This window comes from Lipotes vexillifer, unplaced genomic scaffold, assembly GCF_000442215.2.
Source record: "Lipotes vexillifer unplaced genomic scaffold, Lipotes_vexillifer_v1.1 scaffold811, whole genome shotgun sequence".
In the NCBI taxonomy this organism is placed as follows: Eukaryota; Metazoa; Chordata; class Mammalia; order Artiodactyla; family Lipotidae; genus Lipotes; species Lipotes vexillifer.
The window spans coordinates 81,407-89,165 of NW_006775554.1; the positions used below are offsets into that span (position 1 = coordinate 81,407).

General features: G+C 44.1%; 1 pseudogene; it reads left to right on the forward strand.

Moving 5' to 3' along the window:
* Window positions 1-582: 582 nt before the first annotated feature.
* Window positions 583-960, forward strand: LOC103084561 (60S ribosomal protein L22 pseudogene; annotated as a pseudogene).
* Window positions 961-7,759: the final 6,799 nt, after the last annotated feature.

Genomic DNA, 7,759 nt, shown 5'->3' on the forward strand with positions numbered 1-7,759 from the left:
GAGTCAAAGTGCTCTTGTAATCGGCAGTAGTAAGTTCAGTCGGGACGCAGCATTAAAAAGGAAAACAAAGTTCCCAATTGTTAATATTAATATTCACTCGTCATGTATGTTTGCATTTGATTTTCCACGAGCGTGGCATACTGCCTACGGCCACGTGGGGGCAGTGTCTCGCTGCCGCTTGCTCCTGGCTGGGCTGCGGGTCCCGCCGGAAACCTGGGTTTGCGCGGAGACGGCCGAGTCCCCGTCTTGTTTGGACTCCTCTAGCCCTACTTCAGGGAACCTCTGCAGCCTCGGGTGGCCCCATGGCCGGCCCCTGCCACCGCGATGTAAAAATCATGGGTCCAGGAAGGAAAATCATTGAACGTTTTTACAGATCCTTGCCTTATGTAGGCTCCCTCAATCATCACTCTTATCTACTTTTTACAGAGGGGGAACCTGAGGCTCAGACTGGCAAAGTAACTTGTGTCAGCTACCCCCAGGCAGAGCCAGCATTGCCTAGCCTCCCAAAACCCAGTGTTCTTCTGTGTAGACTATTTCAGTGTGTTTTAAAATGCAGTAGCCCTTTCTGCCTTCGCTGCCTCCATGGCGCCCGTGAAAAAGTTTGTGGCGAAGGGGAGCAAAATAAAAGCAGGTCCCGAAGTTTACCCTTGACTGTACCCACCCTATAGAAGATGGAATCATAGATGCTGCCAATTTTGAGCAGTTTCTTCAGGAGAGAATCAAAGTGAATGGAAAAGCTGGGAATCTTGGTGGAGGGTTGTAACAACCGAAAGAAGCAAAAGCAAGATTACTGTAACCTCTGAGGTGCCTTTTCCCAAAAGGTATTCGAAATACTTCACCAAAAAATATTTGAAGAATAATCTACATGATTGGTTACGCGTAGTTGCTAACAGCAAAGAGAGTTACGAATTGCGTTACTTCCAGATTAATCAAGATGAAGAACAGGATGAAGATGATTAAAACTCAATTATCTGGAATATTTTGTGTGAGTTCTTGAATAAAACTTGGGAACCAAAATGGTGGTTTTCCTTGTAAAAAAAAAAAATGCAGTAAATTCAGAGCAAATGCATATCAATAAATACATAACAAACTTCCATTTTCTGCCACCGAGAATTAATTGTATTCAGCTCTTCTGAAATATCACCCCCTACGGCCACAAGAAGGAAGCAGAGATCTCTTTGAGTCATCCCCCCACCAATGACTCAAAGCATTCTCCAGTAGTTTGCACCATTTGTTAACAGCAACTATAACAGAGAAGAACAAACCTGACTCCATGCTGAATCTATTCCTTTAGCTCTAACCTTTGTGCTCTGTTGCCTGTGCTTAGTCACGCTGGCTCTGCACCTTTTGTGAAAGATTGTTGCCTGTAGTCTGAAACATACAGGATACCCCCTTCTCAAGGCTCTGACCTTTAAACTTAACACTTTTCCATTCTTATAGAGAGAAAAAGTTGCAGAACAGAAAAGAACATTTGTCTTGTTGGAGGTTTACAGGAACATGGTGACCTGACCTAGGTGGACAGCTGTGAGAACAAAGGATTCCAGCACCACAAAAGAAATTTACAACAACTAACCACAACGCCTTCCCTTTTAATATAAAAGCCTGAGTTCTAACATGGGGAAGATGGTTCTTTGGGACACCAGTCTACCACCTTCTCAGTCTGCTGGCTTTCCAAATAAAGTTGCTATTCCATGCCGCAATACCTCATCTCAATTTATTGGCCTGTCGTGTGACGAGCAGTACGAGCTTGGACTCTGTAATGCGACCCTTCTTCCCCTCCCAACTCTCTCTGTCTCTAATAATTTAATTCAAGTAAACATTTATCCAACACCTACTAGGCCAGATCAGGCAAAAATCAGGTCTTTGGGGAGAAGCAGAGCTGCTCAGAGCTTGCATGACAGGTACTTCAGCAGAACAAAAATCCAGTGGAAGTAAGGCCATGAGCTCGTCTGCTCCGGCGAGCAGGCCTGTCTCCCTGCAGACTTCCGCAGTAGTGCTGACTCGGCCTTAAGCTTTAGGCTGGGAGGGCAGTTCCTATGCAAAACCTAGGCCCAGGCAGGCAAGGGTGGGGAGGCTACAGAAACCAGGGCAACTAGGCTCTGTTTAGTTTTTGTTCTTTTCTTTTTTTTTTTTGCTAAAATAATAAATACATGTTCCTTGTTGAAACTCCAAGCTAAGAAAGAAAAGCACAAATAAGAGAATAAAATCACCTTTAATTTCTCCACCCAGTTAAGCTCTGTCAACACTTTGGTAAAGGAAGATGCTTTTTTTGTCTTTTTAGATTTGAAATATAATGTAATGCATATGCTCATTGTAAATTTTTTTTTCAAATGTCAAATCTTCTGTATAAAGTTAAAGGGAAGTTCTCTTCCTCACCACCTTCCTCCTTCACAGCTGAATCCCACAACTCATTATAATGAGTAACAGTTTAGCTGTATCCTTCCAGATCTTTCCCTATGCAGACGTAGGGGCCACTAGAGGCCCACACATACCCCACCCTAATCCTGGCGTTTGCCTTGTGCAAGACACACATACCCACCCTAATCCTGGCGTTTGCCTTGTGCAAGAGAAAGGAAGAAAGACACTAGCCAAAAGACAGAAGGGTGGTCATTTCATTGCTTCTGTGAGTCTTTCTGTAGCTACAGGTGGGTCAGTGAATGGCCCTGTGATGGCTTTGTGCCCAGTAGGCCCTGGACCTCCTGAGCCAAGGAGCCAAGGAGGACTTTCAAGGACTTTTTTTTTTTTAAACATCTTTATTGCAGTATAATTGCTTTACAATAGTGTGTTAGTTTCTGCTCTATAACAAAGTGAATCAGCTATACACATACTCACATTCCCATACAAGGACTTTTTTGAAAGCTTCTGCTTAAAAACATCCCACTGTGGTTCCCAGGGATCGAGGGGGATCCAGGGGATGAATAGGTGAAACACAGGATTTTTAGGGTAGTGGGACTGCTGTGTATGTTACTGTAATAGTTGATGCATATTATTATAAGTTAGGCCAAACCCACAGAATGTACACCACAAAGAGTGAACTTTTTTTTTTTTTTGCAGTATGCGGGCCTCTCACTGTTGTGGCCTCTCCCGTTGCGGAGCACAGGCTCCGGACGCACAGGCTCAGCGGCCATGGCTTACAGGTCTAGCCGCTCTGCGGCATGTGGGATCTTCCCGGACCGGGGCACGAACCCGTGTCCCCTGCATCGGCAGGCGGACTCTCAACCACTGCGCCACCAGAGAAGCCCAAGAGTGAACTTTAATATAAACTGTGGACTCTAGGTGATTATGATGTGTCAGTGTAGGTTTGTTAATTGTAACACATGCACTACTCTGGTGGGAGATGTTGATCATGGGGGAGGCTATTCTTGTGTGGAGGCAGGAAGGATATGGGAAATCTCCAAACCTTCCACTGAACTCTGCTGTGAACCTAAAACTACCTTAAACTCCCACGGACACGGCTTCCTGTGGACAGGGAATCTGAGCAGGTAGCGCTTGAGAAGCATTTCATTCCCATGGCATATGTGTCTAGAGCAGTTCTCCAACGCTCCCTGAGCCCACGCAAGGATTGCACCCATCCCTTGAAGCTGGGAGCAGCCACATACCTAGATTGGGCTAGAGCACCATTCCTGGTGACCTCTCTTCTGCTGCCACACCCTGAAGCACCGTGAGGATACCAGGAGCCCTTTTCTGAGGGTAACAGCTTTATCGTGATTTAATTCACATACCATACAAGACACCCCTTTAAAGTGTATAGTTCATTGTTTTTTAGTATCTTCACAGAATTGTGCAGCCCTCCTCACAATCAATTTTAGAATATCCTCATCCCCCCAAAAAGGAATACCGTACCTTTAGTAGTCACTCTCCATTACCCCCAGACTCGCTTCCTAGCTGTGGGCCACCACTAATCTACTTTCTGTCTCTAAGGATTTCCCTATTCTGGACATTTCATATAAATGAAATCATATAATCTGTTGCCTTTTGTGTCTGGCTCCTTTCACTTAGCATACTGTTTTTAAGGTTTATCCATGTTTTAGCATTTATCAGTGCTTCATTGCTTTTTATTGCTGAGTAACATTCCATTGTATGGGTATAACACATTTTAATTATCCATTTATCAGTTGATGGATATTTGGGTTTTTTTCACCATTTGCCTACTATGAATAATGCTGCTATGAACATTTGTGCATATGTTTTTGTGCAGACATGTTTTCATTTCTCTTGGATATATACCTGGGAGTGGGATTGCTAGGATGTATGGTAACCCCATGTTTAATTTTTTGAGAAACCACCAAACTGTTTTCCATTTTCCATTCCTGCGTATGAGTGTTCCAATTTCTCCACACCCTTGCCAATACTTGTCATTATCTGACTTTTGATCATAGCCATCCTAGTGGATGTAGTTTTGATTTGCATTTTTCTAATGACTAATAATGTTGAGTATCTTTTCATGTGCTTATTGGCCATTTATATATCTTCTTTGGAGAACTGTCTGTTCAAATCTTTAGCCCGTTTTGAAATTGAGTTATCTTTTTATTATTTGAGTTATAAGAGCTCTTTATATTTTGTAAATATTATAATGGAAAAGAATGTGAGAAAGAATATATATATATATCTTGGCTGCACACCTGAAACTAACACAACTGTTACAGAAAGTGTACACAAAGTGATTCAGTTATACATATACATATATATTATTTTTCTGATTCTTTTCCATTATAGGTTATTACAAGATGCTGAATATAGTTCTGTGTGCTATACAGTAGGTCCTTGTTGTTTATCTATTTTATATATAGTAGTGTGTATCTTTTAATCCCAAATTCCTAATTTCTCCCTTCCCCCCCTTTCCCCTTTGGTAACCTTAAGTTTGTTTTCTATGTCTGTGAGTATATTTCTGTTCTGTAAATAAGTTCATTTCCATCATTTTTTTTACATTCCACATATAAGTGAAATCATATGATGTTTGTCTTTGTCTGACTTACTTCACTTAGTATTATAATCTCTAGGTCCATCCATATTGCTGCAAATGGTGTTATTTCATTATTTTTTATGGCTGAGTAATATTCCACCACACACACACACACACACACACACACACACACACGTATATATGTATACCACATCTTCTTTATCCATTCATCTGCTGATAGACATTTAGGTTGCTTCCAAGAGATTCTCTTTTTAAATGGTTTCTATAAAAGACCCAGATTAGTATCTCATTGGCTTGGCTTGGGTTACATACTCATCCCAGAACCAATGAATGGGGCAAAAGGGATGGAATATGCTGATTGGCCAGGTCTAATCATATGTCTAATCTCAGAGCAGGAGAGTGTGGAGGGCAGTTTTCATGAACTGAGAATAGGGTGGACTAGTTTCCTGAAGACAAATCAAGATGCTTATGCACAGAAGAGATTAAAGAGGAAAAGAGAAGCTAAATAACTTGTGCAGGGTCACAGAGCTGTAAGTAGAACAGTCTTTTTTTTTTTTTTTGTCTGGCTTTGGGCTTGGACAGACTAGCTCACTCTTTGTCCTTGCCCAACTTTCCCACGGTCAAAATTTCAGGTGCAATTTTTTTTTTTTGCCAAAAGCCAGAGGAGTTTTCTCAAGGTGACTAAAGGAGCCAATACTTCAAACCAAAATGATTATATCTTCTAGATCTTGTGTTGATATTTTCTGAAACTTGTAGTACAGAGGCCAAAAAGTTAAAACACTCAATGATGGGTTTCAGGACCATTTCTTTTTTTTCATTCCCCTCACCACCTTATGAGATGCTGCCTGAATGTCACCCACTCCCCAAACCTCATAAACTTGAACCTTCTCCCTGCAGGGGCCATTGCAGCTGGTAAACTGAAGGACTTCACTCTCCCAACGGGATCTGAATTTTCAGGGGCCACAAAAACTGAAGAGGCAAGGCTTACAGACAGGACATTAAAGGGGTCAGTATATACCTAGACCTGGGTCAAATTCTGCAACTTACTATGTAAACCTGGGAGAGTCACTTAACCGGCCTCCTTCTTTCTGTGTATGAAGTGAGGACCGTAAGAGGGTTGGGATGAGAATTAAAAGAGATAATGTCTGTAAAGCAGTTACCACAGTACCTGACACAAAATAAATGCCCTGTAAATATCAGCTTTTACCACAACCCCAAAAAGGCTCATCAAAGAAGGCATTACAAATGACAGGTGGCCCTTGACCACAGGGGTGGTCAACATGTTTACAACCTAGTGTTGAGTAGAAAGGAGAAATAGATGAGTCCACTCTTGTTAGGAAAAATGTATGTATTCCCATATGCATACCCAGATAACCGTGTCTGTCTCTGGCCTGCCTGCACACACCTGTTTCTCTGTGTTTGCCTGGGGCTCACCTGGACACTCAGCTCTCCCTCCAGTTCCAGGGGAGAACTTGGTCACGTACACCATTCCAGTCCAAGGAGGCTTTGACTGAAGAGCTCTTTGGGGCAGAGGTAAGTGGTTAGGTCACAAACCCCACCATGAACTATTTAAACAGCCCCTGCTAGACATCGCCCTACTGGAAGCCTTTCCTTTCCTCATTCTTCCCACAGCCCCTGGCAGCCCCTGCCTGGCTCCTTCACTCCTCTCACCTGCGGGGGTCCTTCAAATTCCTCTCCCCTTTTTTACTAATACAGAGTGACTCAGCAGACCCCAAACCAGCAGGAGCCCTGTAATATAGATGGATGCCCTTTGCCAAGAGAAAGGAGCCACCTTGTAAATCTTCTGGGCAAGTGTATCTCTATAAGCCTCCGCTTTATGATCTGTGAAGCAGAGGTAATAGGGTTGGTGTGAAGATGGAATGTGACAAATCGCTTGATAAATATTACTATTATTACTTATATCTTTTATTTATTTGTTGGCCACACCGCACTGACTGCCAGGTAAGTCCCTTACTTTTATTTCTAAAATAAGAGTTGTGAAATTTCTAAAATTTCACTAGAAAAAATATCTGGAAGAATATAATATGAACATGTTCACAGTAGTTATCATTAGTTTTATTTCCTTTTCTTCTTTATACCTTCCATATTTAGTCATTCATTTTACAGGTATTTATTAAAGCACTTACTATGTGCCAGGCTGTGCGCTGAGTTAGGAATACAGCAACGTATTACACAAATAATTGCCACAGCCATAAGTGCCTGTTTTCACAAAGCAGAAATCAGGAAAAAAATAAAAAGCAATTTCTGATAAAAATATTGCAAGGTTATGCATAGAGACGTACAATGAGATCCGATCACTACTGATTTTGGAAAGGACTCGAATACAGGAACTAGGCGGGCATCGGATGGAGAATGGGAAAGTGCGGTGGGCGAGGGAGGGGTTAGCTGCCCCCTCTCAAATTACCCGCTGGGAGGGCGCCCCCTTCGCTGGTAGGGGCCAGGCCGGCCCCACGCGTTAGATCCGGACGCTGTGTATTCAGCCGGCTGGGGAGTAGCAGACGCAGCGCCGGGAGATCCAAGCGGCAGCTGCAGGAGCGGTGATGGTGATTGCCCGCGGCCACGTGAGCGCCGCGCCGAGCTTACGCCCGCCCGCGGCCCCGCCCCTGCCCGCAGTCTCCTGCCCCAGCCACAGCCCCAGCTCGGCGAGTGTCCGGATCCGCCGCCCGAACGCCGCGCGCTGCAGCTGCCCCAGCCCCAGCCCAGCCGACGGTCGCCGGCGCCCTTGCCCTTGGAACGCGCCCCCAGCGCCCCGGGATCGTTCCAGCGGCTCCGCGCGCCCCTCGCGCCCCGGGATCGTTCCGGCGGCCGCCGCTG